The following is a 19,624-nucleotide window of genomic DNA, read 5'->3' on the forward strand; positions in this document are numbered from 1 at the left end:
TGACTCCTTGTTACACATCAATGGTTATATGTGAGATATTATGACCCGCCCTGCGGTAAACCGCCAAGGGATCTTGTGATCTAATTATGTGCAGGATAAGACTACATTTGGGTGGTTACCCGCCCTGGTTTTTGACGTTAAGTCGCCAGGGCATATGCTGTTTAAACTCTGCAGGATTGACAGAGCTATGACTTACATAAATGATTAAATTCAAGCCCATCATCAAAGATTGAAATTGGTGTCTCAAAAGGGTTATCAATTCTTGATTTTCTCAAAGGCTATAAGCCCCTGGGTTGTACAAATTCCGGCTTACAATGGAGGCGTATTAAATCGCCATCGGCCAAGAGCCGCCGGGTATTTAAACTCCGGATTGACTTATCAACAGATGAGGTATTCAAAGTCGCTTTGGCACAATGGCTATTATTTTATCAATGGATATGATTTATTCTACAATGGAAAAGAATAGTCCCAAGTCGCTGCAGGCTTACGACCCGGCACTTGGGGGCTACATTATTTAAATTGAGATCACATCAAATATGCAAGTCCCATGTCTCTGCCAGCATGCACCATGGCACTTGGGGGCTAATGTAAAGACATTTTTTGCTCAACTTATTGAAGACCCGACTCATCACATTGTAATGAGCCGGCCCTTGGGGGCTACCAATTGCTCCTGTCGAAAATTCAAGGTACACAAGCCTTAATCCATTATATTGAAAGATCCACTGCTCAGTTGGTAGAGTACAAAGCTCTTAACCTTGTGGACGTGGGTTCAAGCCCCATGGTGGAGATTACATCATATGATGTTATTATCAATGAATCATATACAAAGTCCGAGCTCAGTAATATCTTACTAAGCCGGCCCTTGGGGGCTACACGTTGCTGCTCAAGTTTACATGGTTATATCTACAAAGTCCCTGCTCATTATTGCATAATGACCCGGCCCTTGGGGGCTACACTGGTTGAAGTTTTTATGAGCATAAGGCGACTACAAGTCCCAGGTTGCTGTAAGCATGACAACCCGGCACTTGGCGGCTACAGGTGATATGCATATAAGGGAGAAAAAATCTTCAAATTATCAGTTTGGAGTAGACCAGATTAACCCGGTGTCTGCAACAATCATGACCCGGCATTATTTATTTATAACCCGGCAATTTTGGCAATCATAAATTGGCAAGATCTACATCTTTAAGCCGGTTAAATATCAGTTGAATATTTCAAGACCAATATTTTTGTCAAGTCAGAGCATTGAAGGCCGATTCAAATGGATTATTTCTTATAATATTTCTCTACAAGAGCCAATGTCAGCAAATTGGTTATGAAGCTGGCCTATTGACCCGGATTTTTTAGAAGAAGTGCCTAGATTTTTTGCATTGGCAAGGTTTGGACATATCTGTTAAAAGAGATTTGCTATAAGATCTAGAGTATGCATCCAGGAGGAAATGACAAGGACTTAAAGATGATCAAGTGCCGGTTCAGGAAAATATTTAACCCGGAGCACAACCTATCAAGTTTGTTCTTGTGTTTATTTTACAGGATCAGTTTAACATGGATAAATCCAAATTAAACTGGGGGCTAATGTCGAGGATATACCCCGCGGTATGACCCGGCCGGGAGTATGACCCAGCTGGACTTGACGCTTCATCGTAACCCGCCGGAAGATTGGCAACTCATGAGCCTGGCTACTTAATGATGGCCCAGACGGTGGGTCAGACAGATGACAAGGGCCCAAGGCCCAGTAGGCCGGGATGTGTTATTATGGGCCGGCTTAAGACGGAAGGCATGAGGAATATTTCCTTTACGAGGAAGCAAGACCCGTACTTGTATCCGACTTGTAATAGAGAATAAGTTAGTTCTAATCCTACTAGGACTCTACATGTAAAGCCGCCTCTCCAACTTATATAAGGAGGGGCAGGGCACCCAAAGAGGGACAAGGAACAAGAAGCAATATCTAGGGCTAGACACAAAGAGCCGGCTTACCGGCGATTCACTCATGATCATAATGAGACCTAGCCTTAAACAGCATGTAGGGTTATTACCGGATGATGTTTCCCGGGGCCCGAAGCTGTCTAAACCCTTGTCTTGTGCGTTGATCCGCCCTGCGTCTCTCGATTCCACTCAACCCCTCTCAAGCTACTACATAGATGCGCTGGCCTCACGACTAAGTCCTCACCCTAGGACATTTGCCATGACAATTCCACGACAAGTGTGCTGAATACTAAGAGAAGTTTGATGCTTGATGATTGTTTTGAGATATGGAGGTAGTGATATTAAAGTTGTGCTAGTTGAGTAGTTGTGAATTTGAGAAATACTTGTGTTGAAGTTTGCAAGTCCCGTAGCATGCACGTATGATAAACGTTATGTAACAAATTTGAAACATGAGGCGTTCTTTGATTATCTTCCTTATGAGTGGTGGTCGGGGACGAGCGATGGTCTTTTCCTACCAATCTATCCCCCTACGAGCATGCGTGTAGTGCTTGGTTTTTGATGACTTGTAGATTTTTGCAATAAGTATGTGAGTTCTTTATGACTAATGTTGAGTCCATGGATTATACGCACTTTTACCCTTCCATCATTGATAGCCTCTTCGGTACCGTGCATTGCCCTTTCTCACATTGAGAGTTGGTGCAAACTTCGCCGGTGCATCCAAACCCCGTGATATGATATGCTCTTTCACACATAAACCTCCTTATATCTTCCTCAAAACAGCCACCATACCTACCTATTATGGCATTTCCATAGCCATTCCGAGATATATTGCCATGCAACTTTCCACCGTTCCGTTTATTATGACACACTCATCATTGTCATATTGCTTTGCATGATCATGTAGTTGACATCGTATTTGTGGCAAAGCCACCGTTCATAATTTTTCATACATGTCACTCTTGATTCATTGTTATCCCGGTATACCGCCGGAGGCATTCATATGGAGTCATACTATGTTCTAGTATCGAGTTGTAATCATTGAGTTGTAAATAAATAGAAGTGTGATGATCATCATTCATAGAGCATTGTCCCAATAAAAAAAAGAGAAAGGCCAAATAAAAAAAGGGAAGGCCCAAAAAAAAGAGAAAATAAAAAGGGACAATGCTACTATCCTTTTTTTCCACACTTGTGCTTCAAAGTAGAACCATGATCTTCATGATAGAAAGTCTCTTGTTTTGTCACTTTCATATACTAGTGGGAATTTTTCATTAGAGAACTTGGCTTGTATATTCCAACAATGGGCTTCCTCAAATTCCCTAGGTCTTCATGAAGCAAGCAAGTTGGATGCACACCCACTTAGTTTCTTTTGTTGAGCTTTCATGCATTTATAGCTCTAGCGCATCTGTTGCATGGCAATCCCTACTCCTTGCATTAACATCAATCGATGGGCATCTCCATAGCTCATTGATTAGCCTCGTTGATGTGAGACTTTCTCCTTTTTGTCTTCTCCGCATAACCCCCATCATTATATTCTATTCCACCCATAGTGCTATATCCATGGCTCATGCTCATCTATTGCGTGAAGGTTGAAAAAAGTTTGAGATTACTAAAGTATGAAACAATTGCTTGGCTTGTCATCGGGGTTGTGCATGATGAGAGCATTCTTGTGTGATGGAAATGGAGCATGACTAAACTATATGATTTTGTAGGGATGAATTTTCTTTGGCCATATTATTTTGAGAGGACATAATTGCTTAGTTAGTATGCTTGAAGTATTATTACTTTTATGTCAATATTAAACCTTTATCTTGAATCTTTCGGATCTGAATATTCATACCACAATTAAGAGAATTACATTGAAATTATGCCAAGTAGAATTCCACATCAAAAATTCTGTTTTTATCATTTACCTACTCGAGGACGAGCAGGAATTAAGCTCGGGGATGCTTGATACGTCTCCAACGTATCTATAATTTTTTATTGTTCCATGCTATATTATATTCTGTTTTGGACATTATTGGGCTTTATTGTACACTTTTATATTATTTTTGGGACTGACCTATTAACCGGAGGCCCAACCCAGAATTGTTGTTTTTTTGCCTATTTCAGAGTTTCGCAGAAAAAGAATATCAAACGGAGTCCAAACGGAATGAAACCTTCGGGGACGTGATTTTCGGAACGAACGTGATCCAGAGGACTTGGACCCTACGTCAAGACATCAACCAGGAGGGCACGAGGTAGGGGGGCGCGCCTACCCCCCTGGGCGCGCGTTCCACCCTCGTGGGCCCCATGTTGCTCCACCGACGTACTTCTTCCTCCTATATATACCTATGTACCCCCAAACTACCAGATACAGAGCCAAAAACCTAATTCCACCGCCGCAACCTTCTGTACCCATGACATCCCATCTTGGGGCCTTTTCCGAAGCTCCGCCGGAGGGGGCATCGATCATGGAGGGCTTCTACATCAACACCATAGCCTCTCTGATGATGTGTGAGTAGTTTACCTCAGACCTTCGGGTCCATAGTTATTAGCTAGATGGCTTCTTCTCTCTTTTCGGATCTCAATACAATGTTCTCCCCCTCTCTTGTGGAGATCTATTCGATGTAATCTTCTTTTGTGGTGTGTTTGTTGAGAACGATGAATTGTGGGTTTATGATCAAGTTTATCTATGAACAATACTTGAATCCTCTCTGAATTCTTTTATGTATGATTGGTTATATTTGCAAGTCTCTTCGAATTATCAGTTTGGTTTGGCCTACTAGATTGATCTTTCTTGCAATGGGAGAAGTGCTTAGCTTTGGGTTCAATCTTGCGGTGTCCTTTCCCAGTGACAGTAGGGGCAGCAAGGCATGTATTGTATTGTTGCCATCGAGGATAACAAGATGGGGTTTATATCATATTGCATGAGTTTATCCCTCTACATCATGTCATCTTGCTTAAAGCGTTACTCTGTTCTTATGAACTTAATACTCTAGATGCATGCTGGATAGCGGTCGATGAGTGGAGTAATAGTAGTAGATGCAGGTAGGAGTCGGTCTACTTGTCTCGGACGTGATGCCTATATACATGATCGTACCTAGATTTCTCATAACTATGCTCAGTTCTGTCAATTGCTCAACAGTAATTTGTTCACCCACTGTAATACTTATGCTCTCGAGAGAAGCCTCTAGTGAAACCTATGGCCCCCGGGTCTATTTTCTATCATATTAATATTCCAACACTTAGTTATTTTTATTGCCTTTTACTTTACTTTGCATCTTTATCATAAAAATACCAAAAATATTATCCTGTCATATCTATCAGATCTCACTCTCATAAGTGACCGCGAAGGGATTGACAACCCCTTTATTGCGTTGGTTGCGAGGATTTATTTGTTTGTGTAGGTGCAAGGGACTCGTGCGTGGCCTCCTACTGGATTGATACCTTGGTTCTCAAAAACTGAGGGAAATACTTACGCTACTTTACTGCATCACCCTTTCCTCTTCAAGGGAAAACCAACGCAGTGCTCAAGAGGTAGCACTTAGTTGTTCAAATACGAATCTGATATTATTAAAACAGATTCGTTTAATTGGTCAGCTAAATGTTCCTAAATTAGTTTCGAAAATGCATGTTCGCCGCTCGGGTGTGTATCTCTACAGGGTGCCCACGGTGGGCCGGCCCACCCTGGGATTTTGGGTCGTCCCAGGCCCCGATTCCCTACTGTTCTGCCGCGCGCTTCCGATCTCTACTCGCCCCCAGCCGCCTGCCTCGTCGGCGACTTGCCGTCCCCGGACGGCATGACTCTAGGAGGAGACGCCGGACTAACAGGAGGTCAGGAGCCGCTCGCCCAACAGCGTCACCGCTGCCCGGGCGCGCCGCTGTGCCTACCTTCCCAGTCCGTTCAGGGCTCAGGCGTGCAGCACCCACTAAGCCAACCCGATTTATCCTGAGATAAGTCCTCAACACTCAGCAGCCACTCCTCATCACCCATTTTCTAATTGATTCATTACTCATTAGGCAGGACTATCATTAGGGTTTGTTGTGTGCTCAGTGCTACCTACACTTAATGGTTCAGATGTATTTCGGTAATCTTTAGTCCCTGTAAAGTTCACAGGGTTTTCAAAATTCCAGCCCTAGGAACAGACACTAGTCATTTTGGATTGTTGGTCGTAGTGACATTGACCCAGATTAGTACTGCAAGCCAGGTTTGTTGAAAATTTTACTTGTCTTTCTTACTCATTCGATATAATATCCAATTATTCACGTCGATTAGTTGCACACAATAAGTGCTAGACAAACTTCTTGATTCATATTTTGGGCGGTCTCTTACTGCAGATACAATTCTGCATACTTGTCCTAGTGAGCTCACAAGTAAATGATTGATTCACTACATCTATGCTTGCCTTGTCATATTTGTTGTCAATATTCTTTTAGGGTGGACCACCATGTTTCTAAATACTGCAACCGTAGACATGAGTGAATAGTATTTCTCTATGTGATCTCTTCCATCATGTGTGGGCAACGAACACTGCATTGTATAGAAAGAAAGTGTCATTTCCAGCTTTTACATAGGCTTCGATCTTTTACATGGAATACAATCTGCCTACTTGCTTTGTATCGCACTACCAACACTCCACCCTTGAATCTAAACATTATGCCACTCATAATTCCTTAGTTTATTTGTTCAAATATGAATTTCATATAATTCTAATGTTCCTACTTCAGTTTTGAAATGTGTGTCTGCCTGTTATAGAGACATAAGGGGTTTGTATTTCTGTGTGTGGTCTGGTCAGCACGGTTGGGGGGTGAACTTTGCATATGCAGGGGTTTATAGGGAGACACTCTTCGAGTTGAATCCGCAATGCATTCCATAGATAATCTGACTACTTTTTATGTTTTCATGAATCTCAGATTCTGAACAGCATCATAATGATTATGAGCTTGCGCGCATGAAAAGAATAAAGCAGAACAATGCCATGGCTGTCAAACTTGGCATTAAGGGACTGAAATCAAGTCTAGATGCAATGCAATGCAAACGCTCTCCACCTACAGATTCATGCTCAGAATATGATCCTAACAGTGATTCTGAGCTAGAGGGAGACCTAAGTCAATGTAGCTCCCTAGTGGAGGAGTCAGAGGATGATGCCCTATCTTATTCACCCATCAAGGTGCTTGCTCTAACTTTCCAAGGTTATATTTGTCGCACATATCTTGCAACTGATGCTTTGCATTGCTTCTACTTTGTTGAACTGCCATTAGCTTAGTTTACACATCGTGTATGTGAATACGGCCTGCCTATCCATTTTCAGTACATATTCCATCTGTCATCATACCATATTTATCCATTCAAATGCTGTTCTTGTGTATCAGACGTTCAAAAGGAAGAGGGCGATTGCTGATCGTGGAGGAGCACAAGCAAAGTATTTGGAAAAGGTAGTGGCACCTGATAAATCAAATAGCCCATTAGGTGTAGTTGCAATATCACCTGACCCACAAAACACCCCAACTCTAGCAGACTCTAGCCCTACTACACTGGCCATTTCTGATGCCCCAACTCAGCAGACCCCAACTGCAGCAAACATTATGATTATGCCAGTTGACATAGCACCAGCTCTACGACGCAAAACCCCCATTCCAGCAAAGAGTACACCAAATCCAGTTGCCAAATCCCTTTTCAAACCAGATAGAGCCCCAATTGCAGCAAATAGGACCCCTGTTCCATTTCTTCCCAGTTTAGAAGACAAAGCTTATATTGTTGTCAGGAACTTTGTGCGCATCTTTCCTTCATGGAAAGATTATACCGCAGACACAGAACAATTTCTAGTCTTCCTCCGCAACTTATGCGTAAGTAATGTACTCATGTTATTCATGGTCATTACTGCATATGTTTCTGCCGACAGAAGACACAAGATTTCATTCTTTTAAATAGGCGAGGACCAAACTGGATTGTGAAGACGAGCAAGGGTTGGTTGCGCTTTTCAAGCACTCGTTGATGAAGTATCGTTCCTACCTGAGGCAAGCACACTTCGACGGCAAGCCTCTAAACGAAATTTCTGTAAAGTCTCCGGTGCTACATTTATCCGACGGTGACTGGAATAATCTTGTTACACATTGGTCTCGGCTGCAGCGTAAGGTACTATCTATGATATCACATCACAATTTGAACTACATTTCTGCATTTGCCTTAACATCTCACTTGTACGAAAACTGTTAGCAGAAGAACATTCATTCTCAAGGGACCACAGAATCTCGCAACTATACTGCACACTTCATTGCTCTTGTGAGTACCTCTTGCCCTGTATGACCATATTTACTTTCATAGCTGTTTGATTATGTAGCATCAATGCACATGTTAGCCTCGTTATCGTCCATTTGGTGGACATTATAAGATCCGTATGGACTCTTACATAAATTTAGAATCAACCCAATGCTTTTGAAGAGGTTTAGCTCTGCAGTCCTCTTGTAAGGACTGAACGTCGTCTATCACTGTACTTACATTAACAGCTACTCCCTCCGTCCCATAATATAAGAACGTTTTGTACAGTACACCAATGTTCAAAACACTCTTGTATTATGGGAAGAGGGATTGGTTCATTGTGTAGCATTCTGCATCTTATCTCCCTCGCCCACCATTTAATAAAAAAGATTAGATCTATATTTAATCTTACCAAAAAGTAGAATACAAAGACAATGCCAGTGCAGAAGTGTAGCCCATTGCTCTTGTCAGTACATTTTTTTCCTGTAATGCTTGTACTTCCAGGGATTGGTAGTTGATTATGTAGCATCAATCTGCATCTTATCTTCATTATCCTCTATCCCTTCCAGTATTATCATATCTATAATTACTCTCTACAAAATGTAGAGTACAGGCAATGCTTATGAAGAAGATTATGTGCTGAAATTCTTGAGTTATCCTTCCCTTGACATGGAGAAGGGCATTATAAAGCCGGTATTAACTGTTAATGTAAGTCAGTCCTTCTAAAGCCTTTATCCTCAACTGCTGTTTAATTTGCTCATACTCCCTATCGTTTACTGCTGTTTAGTTTGCTGTTTCTACCAAAATGCATGTTCGCAAGAACCGTAAGTTCTAAGTTTTACTTGTAAAACCAAATTCCTTATTCATACCATGCACATTACTCAATACTCCCTATATGTATGCTTGTTTTTGTGGATCTATAATCCAGTGTGTGGTGAAGCAGCCCACGCTTGCACCTTGTCATCTCCTGTTTTATCTTACTGATGTGGCTGATGATATGAACAACATGCCATGCACATTAACCAAAATAGATACAATGATTTTCTTTGCCCTTCATCTATGCTTGTTATGTTGACATGGTAATCCAGTAGTGTGGTGAAGCTCCCCGCATTATGAACAATGCCAAATTATGCTATTGATATTTTGAACTTACTCTTTATTTTCTAATTTAAAATTGGATGGAATTGACAGCATAGTTATCATCTTTGTTTATACACGTGCAAAACCTGTCATCTCTCTACTTTGTTTCAGGGTGATATGCCTGATGGCATGCACAAGTCTGCTGAAGGTTGTGCGACAAACCCAACATATATTGCAGCGAAGAAGGCAAAACATCTTGAAGGTAGCGAGACAACCCCAAAGTCTTGTCTTGATGCAGTGTTCAAGTTACTTGAGACTAGCAGTCAGACAAGCTCACAGAATTCGTTGTCTGAATTAGTTCGACTTCTTCAGTCCCAAGTTCTAGCAGAAAGGCATTCTGCAACTCAACTTCGACTTGAAGTCCTATCTCTAAGAAAGATTGCGGAGAACACCAATGAGAACCTCATCGCTAAACAGCTACACCTGGAAGCTATGACCGACATGCTAGGCCGGTCTCACAACCTTGCTTAGCAGCTTGCGCAGCAGTTCCCGCGCAAGGCTAACCTTTCTTGAACTATCTTGGAAGTGGTCTCGGTTCAGTATTATTTTGTTACGCTGCAATGGTGCCCAGTTTTTGTAATCTTCTTCTTTGTTGCACTCTATGATCACTGGTGGCGAACTTCGATGCCCAGTGGATTTAATATACCATAAATCCTTTATTGTATAGTGTAGGTTTATTCTTAGTTACTAGGCCGTAATTTCTTTATTGTATAGAGTAGGTTTGTTCTTAATTCCTACAAGTTACTGCCATCATTCGCTATCAGAAAAAAATCAGATGTAGTCGACCGGGCCGAAACATTCGCCTCTAACGGGCCTGGTGTTTAGTGGGCCACAATTGGGCCGGCCTGCATCTTTCTTGGGCCCGAATGATTGGGGCCTTCACACTTTGCGCGAGGCCCACAACTTACACCGGCCTATATTTTAGTTGGGCCTTTTGTGGACCCAACTCTTAGTTTGGCCCAGGTAGCGTTGGGCCATTAACGGGCTGAATATTGTACTGGCCTGTTACGACCCAGATGAAACCATGGGCCTTTAGCAGGCCGAAATGCATATTGGGCCTCAATTTTCACTAGTCGTCGACGGGCCTTCAGCAGGCTGAAATGTAGACCGGGCCTTTTTGGGCCCAGTTATATCACGAGCAGTTACTAGGCCGAAACATATCTCGGGCCTTAGTTGGCCCACTGATATCATGGGCCTTTAAGAGGCCGAAAGCTTAGTACAGACATCAACGGGCCGAATTATGCGACATGCCTTTAACAGGCCCAAAGTCACGTTGGGCTTAATTGTTGCAACCTTTATCACGGGCCATTAGTGGGCCCGATGTCCCGTCGGACCATATATGGCCCATGGGCAGCACGGGCCATTCCCAGGCCGAAAGTCACACCGGGCTGAAATGGGCCCATGTCTACATCGGGCCTCTAACAGGACGAAAGTCACTGGGCTGTAATTGGGCCCAAATATTCGGCGAACAATTAACGGGCCAGATCTGGCTTCGGGCCGTAAATGGGCCCAAATATTCGGCGAACAATTAACGGGCCAGATCTGGCTTCAGGCCGTAAATGGGCCTTTATTAAGCAGGCCGTTATTGGGTTGGCCCACTAGTACCTGAGCAAGTACTATGGGACTTTGACTGGGCCGGCCTTTTTAACCTATATGGGCCTCTATTGGGCCATGCCACGTGTCGACGTATCATAGGCGCTTTGGGTCCAATGAGTGGATGACATCTGTCCCAACGATGAGCCGACACATGTTTCCTCCAGCCAATGATGATTTTACACATGGAAAATCCCCATTGGTCGGGGCTGTTAACGGGTTATCGGATCCAAAACCGGACCCGATAGCTTAACGGCGTTCCGTTACGGTGGATGCCACGTGTCGGTCACCCTTGACGAAAGCACTTCTGTGACGCGCGATTTATCGTCATGGAAGTGGACACTTCCGTGATGATAATTTTGGTAATGTCATGGAACACTTCTACGACAGCACAGGTATGACTATCTTGATTCTGTCATAAATTTGTCATGGATGTACATGCATGACAGAAAACGTGACCTACTGTGACAAACATGTATAATCATGGAAGTGTATTTTTTTGTAGTGGGCCCGCCAGAGCGCACGAGATGCCCGAGCCGAAGCCCAAAGCGCCCTTCAGGAAATCCAGGCAGCCAAGAAGATTGCGGCGGGTAAGGCTTTCATTATGCAAAGCAAGTCTGTGAAGGAAACGTTCCTTTTACTTACCCGAATTTGGAGCTCTCCAGGGGCGTTTACGGATTTGCCGCGCAGCATATCGGCTGCTGCCGAGTTCTATCGAGCCAAAGAAGGGAGTTCTTCGGAGAAACTGTTCTGGTCTATATACCTCGGAACAGAACATCGTGTGCCCTTCAGCGACCAGCTGAAACAGCTGGTCGAGCTGCACAAGGCGGCTGAGCTAGCCATGAAGGGCCTAATAGGCCAGCTATGGCCTGCCGAGCCTATGCTCAGCAGCTACTTCAGACTTGTGAAGCGGCTTGTTAGTGCCTGCCCGCGGCTTGAAGTCATAAAGCGGTCGGTCTGCATGGAAGGTGCACGGATTGCCTTCGCCCGCGTCAAGATGCACTGGGTGAAGATGGATGCCAAGAAACTGATGATCGAAGGGCCGCCCGAGGGCAAGGAGAACCGCCGACCCGAGCTATATTTTGATGGTTTCCTAGAGGGATCCCGCCTTGTGGCAGAGCAATGTGCAAAGGATGTTATATTCCCATGAAAATATTCATGTTATCCTGTCTTGTAACATGAAACGGGGTCGTTATGTAATATAATGCTTGTGACTCTTAAAATTTGACCTCCTGTGCGGCCGTTTATGTAATCTGAGGGTTAACCAGCCGTCGGCTTCTGCCCCCACGTAGATACTACGGGGGTGTTCGGGATAAATCTAAACACTCTTTACTCCACATTCTGGTCCTTAAAGGAGGTGTTTAGCGCAACGAACAAGGCAATCGGACTATACGGCTTTTATTGCCCTCACGTAGCCATAGGGGTTTGACAATAAGAATCTTGGCGAAGCCCCTGGTATTCGGAAGACCGAGCTAGGGGCGCTATACACGCCTGATCGGATAAAAACCGATTCCTCGCAAAAAGCGAAAAAAATCTCTAAGGATTTGAAACCTCTCGAACAGCTGACCAGCTCTCGCTGCATCATGACAGTTAGTTTTCGGCTTTCTCTACTGAGGTGCTCGTCCGGAAGAACCGGGACACAATCGCAGTAGTTCTCCCTTTACTACCCTAGCCGATATGGCAGAACGTAAGGTAGTAAGCACAGGAGCCGGGCAACCCAACTATTGACCAAAGACATGATTCGGAGCCGATGCATATAATTCTATAAGTTCGGGGTGCCGAACCCTACTATAAAAAGTGTTCGGACTTTATTGCCGTACTGCGGGGCGTGATGAAGCCCCTGGCGAAGTGATATGTACCAGAGTGTACGGGTTCGATGAGTAATAAATACAAAGGCAAGGAGAAAATCAAGTAATAAGCTGATGCTACCATTAATTTACCATTGTAATGTGATTAATACGTCGAGGCGTACTTGTACAAGAAATGCGATAAGCAAGTAAGGCTATTTAACATGCCATGACCAAGAGCGAGCTGCGTGCGGGTATGTAAAACAGGTATAGCAATCGTTAGCAGAGACCACCCAGGGATTCCCTTGTACGCCAAAGCTCCTTGCCTCCTTGGTGTGTCCGACAAACGGGTTGTTAGCAGGAACCTCGAAAAGAGAAAAAAACCCAAAATGAAACGGAAAGGTGAAGGTGTGCGAATCCGAGGGTTGGTCGAGCCGCACTGTGTATCGCGAGCTAGCTATGCCTCCGTCGATACCCATGGGATTTTGAGTGCGTAGTTATGTACGCGTGGTACGAATGCCGCTGTTTGATTGGGAATGGGACAGAGGCCAAATTGCTAATTGAGCTCTTGACGGGCCGGGATGTCTTGCTGCAGAATAGTCCAGACTCTTTTAATAGTTCCGGGGGTTTGGCCACTGAACTAAGGTTCTGCTGGAAGAGGCCGCGCTGTATTTCTGCTGTCAAGGCCGTTGTGTGCTCCTCAGTACGGAGGGAGCGTTCCGTATTTCCATTGATTGTTATGACGCCACGTGGTCCGGGCATCTTGAGCTTGAGATAAACGCAGTGAGGTACCGCATTGAATCGAGCAAATGCGGTTCGTCCGAGCAGTGCGTGATAACCGCTGCGAAAGGGGATGATATCGAAGATTAACTCCTCGCTTCGGAAGTTATCCGGAGATCCAAAGACAACCTCTAGTGTGACTGAGCCCGTACAGCGGGCCTCTACACCTGGTATGACTCCTTTAAAGGTAGTCCTTGTGGGTTTGATCCGTGATGGGTTAATGCCCATTTTGCATACTGTGTCCTGATAGAGCAGATTGAGGCTGCTCCCACCGTCCATGAGGACTCGTGTTAGGTGGAATCCGTCGATGATTGGGTCTAGGACTAGTGCGGCTGATCCGCCGTGCTGGATACTGGTCGGATGATCCCGACGATAAAAAGTGATCGGGCATGATGACCATGGTTTGAATTTTGGGGCGACTGGCTCTATCGCATAAACGTCCCTTAGTGCGCGCTTGCGCTCCCTTTTGGGGATGTGTGTAGTGTATATCATGTTCACCGTTTTGACTTGGGGGGGAGGGGAACTTCTTCTGTCCCCCTATGGTTGGCTGCAGGGGCTCCTCGTCATCGTCCTCGCTCTGCGATCCCTTTTCCTTATTCTCGGCGTTTAACTTGTCGGCTTGCTTAAAAACCCAACAATCTCTGTTGGTATGGTTGGCTGGTTTGTGCGGGGTGCCATGAATTTGGCACGGACGGTCAAGTATGCGGTCTATGCTAGATGGTCGTTGATTGTTTCTTTGATACGCCTATTTCCGCTGACCGGACTTGGAGCCGCTGAATCCGGCGTTTACAGCAGTTTCATCGGTGCTATCGCCATTGCTTCGGCGTTTGTGTCTGCTGCGTTGGAGCTTGCTATTGCTGTTTTTGGCCTCAGAGGGGCCTGCCTCGCTGGCCGTATTTTTACTATGAGCTAGCCAGCTGTCCTCACCCGCACAAAAGCGGGTCATGAGGGTCGTGAGGGCGGCCATAGATTTCGGCTTTTCTTGGCTTAGGTGGCGGGCGAGCCATTCATCGCGAATGCTATCTTTAAAGGCCGCTATGGCTTCTGCATCCGGACAATCGACGATCTGGTTCTTTTTAGTTAGGAACCTAGTCTTGAATTTCCTGGCTGACTCCCCGGGCTATTGAACTATGTGACTTAAGTCATCGGCGTCTGGCGGCCGAACATATGTACCTTGGAAGTTGTCGAGGAAAGCTTCTTCCAGGTCCTCCCAGCTGCCAATAGAATTTTTAGGCAGACTGTCTAGTGCCGAGCTGGCCCTTTGAGTTTTAGTGGGAGGTATTTGATGGCGTGAAGATCATCCCCGCGGGCCATGTGGATGTGAAGAATAAAATCCAAGATCCATACCGCGGGATCGGTTGTTCCATCATATGATCCGATGTTTACGGGTTTGAACCCTTCTGGGAATTCATGATCCATTACTTCATCAGTGAAGCAAAGAGGGTGTGCGGTGCCTCTATATCGGGCCGCGTCGCGACGTAGCTCCGATGGAGTCCGTCCATGGTTATCGGCTCGAGCGTGACTAGGTTTGTCACGTCCGAATAGGTAGCCGTCCTCGCGTGTCGAGGCACGTCCTCGCGATCCCTAGATCAATCTTGTATGTCCTTCTCTACTGCCCAGGGTTTGCCGGAGGTCGTATGTATGACCCCGAACTGTGTTGTCTCTATTTTTCCATGGTGGCGGGGCGGGCTGTCCAGCTTGAATTGCCGCTCTGTCCTGACCACGAGGTGGTCGATCCACCGCACCATCCTAACCGTGTAGTGTTCGGTCGGCCGTGTTACGTGAGGGAGGTATGGGCTCCGGTGCCTCTTCATCGAACTGAGGTAGCAACCTTCGCTTTGGGTAACTCTTGGCTGGGCGTCTGAGGCCGTATTCTTCGGCTGTAAGGACATTGGTCCATCTGTCGATGAGCAGATCTTGGTCAGCTTGAAGTTGCTGCTATTTCTTTTTCAGGCTCCTTGCGGTGGCTATTAGCTGGCGCTTGAAGCGCTCCTGCTAGAGGGGTTCTTTAGGCACGATAAAATCTTCATTGTGAGGCTTTCCTCATCCTCAGAGAGCGGATGATAACTACCGTCCTCCGAGTCATTGGTCCTGGCCTGTTCGTTGGGGCTATTTTTCCCGTGTTCTTGATCCTCCTGCTCGGATGTGACCTCAGTAGGGTCTTCATTGTTTTCGGCATCGTTCGGAGTATTATTTTCTCCGGTGCTAGTATTGCTGTTTTTGGGACGACGTGACTTAGAGCGGCGACGAGGACACCGCCGTTTTTGCTATTTCTCAGGAGGTTTATCCTCAGCTGGATCCTCTTTGTCATTGTCGTTATTATTTTTGGCGTATCTACCATGTAGACGTCATGCGAGGAAGTGGCCGTCCATCATCCAGTGAACGGCGGGTTTTGGGCCTCCTCGTCTCCGGCATCGTCGTCCATACCGTCGATGTCTTCAGAGTCATAGTTCGGCTGTGAGTCCCCCGTCAAGGACAAGTTCTTTAATGAGTTCAGCACATCGCCCAAGGGAGAGTGCTGGAAGATGTCTATGGCGCTGAACTCGAAGATCGATAAGCGATCAAGTTCGGTATCCGCGGACTCACATGGTTCGGAACTTATACCCGGAGAAGAGTCTGGAGTTCTGGTGACACGAGTATTGCGTGAGGTTAAGTCCATGTGCGGCTCCAACGCCAGGGAATTTGTGGCCTCCGTGATGGGGTTGAGCCTCCAATCCTTGGATGCCGCAATGTGCTCTGGATCTAAGGCCGGAGTGGTCACAGGAGCAAACTCCTGGAAGTGGTCTGACGACAGATTTAGGTCATGTTCGTCAAGCTGACCGGGAGCGGTCGCCGCGGTCTCGAATCCGGCGACGATCAAATCTCCACGGATGTCCGCAACATAGTTCAAACTCCCGAATCTGACCTGGTGGCCAGGGGCGTAGCTATCGATCTGCTCCAGGTGGCCAAACGAGTTGGCCCGCAGTGTGAAGCCACCGAACACAAAGATCTGCCCGGGGAGGAAGGTTTCTCCTTGGACAGCGTCACTATCGACAATTGAAGGGGCCATCGAACCTTTCGTCGACGGCACAATGGAACTCTCAATGAAAGCACCAATGTCGGTGTCAAAACCAGCGGATCTCGGGTAGCGGGTCCCGAACTGTGCGTCTAAGGTCGATGGTAATAGGAGACAGGGGACACGATGTTTACCCAGGTTCGGGCCCTCTCTATGGAGGTAATACCCTACTTCCTGCTTGATTGATCTTGATAAATATGAGTATTACAAGAGTTGATCTACCACAAGATCGTAATGGCTAAACCCTAGAAGTCTAGCCTGTATGACTATGGTAATGAGTATCTGTCCTTTCCGGACTAAGTCCTCCGTTTTATATACGCACTAGGAGGATCTAGGGTTACACAAGGTCGGTTACAAAGGAAAAGAATCTACATATTCGGTCGCCAAGCTTGCCTTCCACGCCAAGGAGAGTCCCATCCGAACACGGGAGCAGTCTTCGATCTTCGTATCTCCACGGCCCATCAGTCCGGCCCATGGCTAACAGGCCGGACGCCCGAGGACCCCTTAGTCCAGGACTCCCTCACCAGGGTGCCCCAACCATTCCACCCAGATGTGTGTTAATGTTGCCACCTTAAGTTAAACCTTAGTTAACAATAACCCTCACATCTTTCATGGATTCTCTCAAACCAAACCACGTCTACAAGCATAGCATAGCAGTATAAGCATAACGTAGTAACACCCAGGATTTGAATGCAAGACAATAGGTTCCTACCTCATCAACTACTTCCCAATACCCACATGTTATCAATCCTACTCATGCAATGTTTGAGGGTTGAAACTACTGCATAAAAACCGGGTATAAAAGAGTATGATCAAAGTGTGAACTTTCCTTGTACTGTTGATGAGGATGATTCGCACTCATAACTCCTGATAGTCCTACTCGTCACACTCCGATCAATCTATCATAAGCAAGCAATTGCATACATAAGCACTCATGCAAAAGAATCGAAGAAAAGATCTCGGAAAACTTCCAAAACACGCAATTAACTTTTGCAACAGAAAAAAATTCCTAACAGTACCAAAATTAAGTGAATTTGGCCTTATCAGAAAGTTTAGATCAAGAGCTTCAATTTGCAAAAAGAATCAACTAAATCGAAGTTATAAAACTCAAGTTATGAATAAAAGAAGTTTGAATTCAAATCTGTTTGAAATCAAATTTTAAACTTTCAAAAATATGTTTAAGGTGATTAACTGGATAGAGGGGATCATAATGAAAAAGTGGGCGTTGGTTTCATTGGATTTGGATAAGCGAGCAAAAAGTTGCGAGGGTTTGAAAATCAGGGACTAAACTAAAAAAATAAACTACAACTAGGTCCTTGGCCACGTGTCAGAAATCTACCGGTTAAAAACCGTTCGCTGCGAAGGTAAAGCAGTGAACGTTCACTAACTAACACGTACCGGTTCGAAAAAAAACAACTAGATCTAATCTGGGTCGTTCATTGAAGATCTAATGAAGGCGCGTGGAGCTGGACTTACAGCGGCGGTGTACGTCGACGAGAGCGTCGGGCGTGTCGCCGGTGGTGCTCCGGTGGCTGAGGGCGACGGCGGAGGCGACGGGCGGACGCGGCGGGGTGAGACAGTTCCGGTGGTGGTGAATTTTGACTTCGGGGAGGTCCGACGCGAGTGGGGCGAGCTTGGCGGGCTTCGGCTCCGGTGGTCGTCGTCGGGGAAGACGACGACGCGCGCGTCGGCTCGAACGGGGTGGGCGCTCCGATAGTCCTCTGGCTCGTCAGGAGGCACGGGGTGGTGCGGTTCGGCGAGGCTGGCACGATGGTGGTGGCGGAGGTGGTCGGAAGGGGCAGGTGGAGGCGCGGCAAGTCGACGGAGCTCGATGAAGCTTCGCAAGCTCCGGTGAGAATTGGAATAGGGTGAAACGGTCATGGGAGATCATGATTTTTGCGAAAATCGGATGAGGAGGGGGAGGGCATTATTTATAGGGAGGCTGGCGTGCGCTAGGGGCAAAGATCCGAGCGAAACAATCGTGATTTGGATCGAGGGCACTGTGCCCATGATGAACACGAAAGAACAGACAGAGGAAAGGGATGACAGGTGGGTCCTCCGTGCGGGCGTCAGCTGACGTGCGTGCGTGCGATTGCGGCCGGGAGAGATGGGGTTAGCGAGAGGGAGAAGGGTCGGCCGGGTGCGGTAGGGCAGTGGGCCTCGGGCGTTTTCTTTAACACAGCAAGGAAAACTAAAACAAAGTAAATATAAGCAAAATTATATATAGGCATATTATATATTGAATTTTTCAGAAAAATATTTTCTACAACCTGAACATTTTTCTAGAGTCAAATAAAATCCACAAAATTTTAGATAAAGCAAAGAGTGCTACTGTTGCAATAAAACCCCATAAAAATCATTTTAAAAATACCAAAATGATTTCAAATTTATTTCTCTCCAATTTTCTAATGTAGGGAATCATTTTACCCTAATTTTCATATATTTTATTTTAGGAGAAAAATAATTTGAATTAAACCAAATAACTCCAAATTGAAAATAATTTCAAAGGGACTTTAAATTTGATTCTTTTAAACTTCCAACTCATATTTCATATGTTTTGAAGAAGTCATTTTTATCTTCTCTCATGAAAATCATTGAGTTGCTTAAAGTTTCTGAAGTTGGAATATTTCCAAATGAAATTAAAATATTTTCATAAAGCATTTAATTAAATGGAAGAAGTCATATCATCTTCACTCCAGGGTTTTGTGATGAAATGAATTTGAATTAATGGAGATCATAAATGCAAAAATGAAAGTTTGGGAAAGTCCTTTTATTCCCTCTCATTTAACTTTCAAAAAAGTTTCAAATGTCACTCAATTTCACACAAGAAACCACACCACAATCAAACAAACAATCAAAACTATTTATTTAATATAACATTCCAAAATTTAGAATTTTGGGATGTTACAAACCTACCACCCTTAAAATGAATCTCGCCCTCGAGATTCGGAGAGGTTAGCAAGAAATAGGTTAGGTTCGGGGGTCTTCTCAAAATCCATCGATCGTCGCAGAGGGTCTGGGGTGCTACCACCCTTAGAAGCATTGTTACGGTTCCATCAAAACTCATATACTCCATCCTTTTTGTTGGCAGAGTCGATCTTCTCA

The 19,624-nt window shown here is 45.3% G+C and overlaps 1 pseudogene; it reads left to right on the top strand.

Annotated features, from left to right (window-relative positions):
* Positions 1 to 18,236, top strand: part of LOC123120552 (uncharacterized) — an 85,704-nt pseudogene extending 67,468 nt beyond the window's left edge.
* Positions 18,237 to 19,624: the final 1,388 nt, after the last annotated feature.

The sequence above is a fragment of the Triticum aestivum genome, chromosome 5D (genome assembly GCF_018294505.1).
Source record: "Triticum aestivum cultivar Chinese Spring chromosome 5D, IWGSC CS RefSeq v2.1, whole genome shotgun sequence".
NCBI classification, from domain to species: domain Eukaryota; kingdom Viridiplantae; phylum Streptophyta; class Magnoliopsida; order Poales; family Poaceae; genus Triticum; species Triticum aestivum.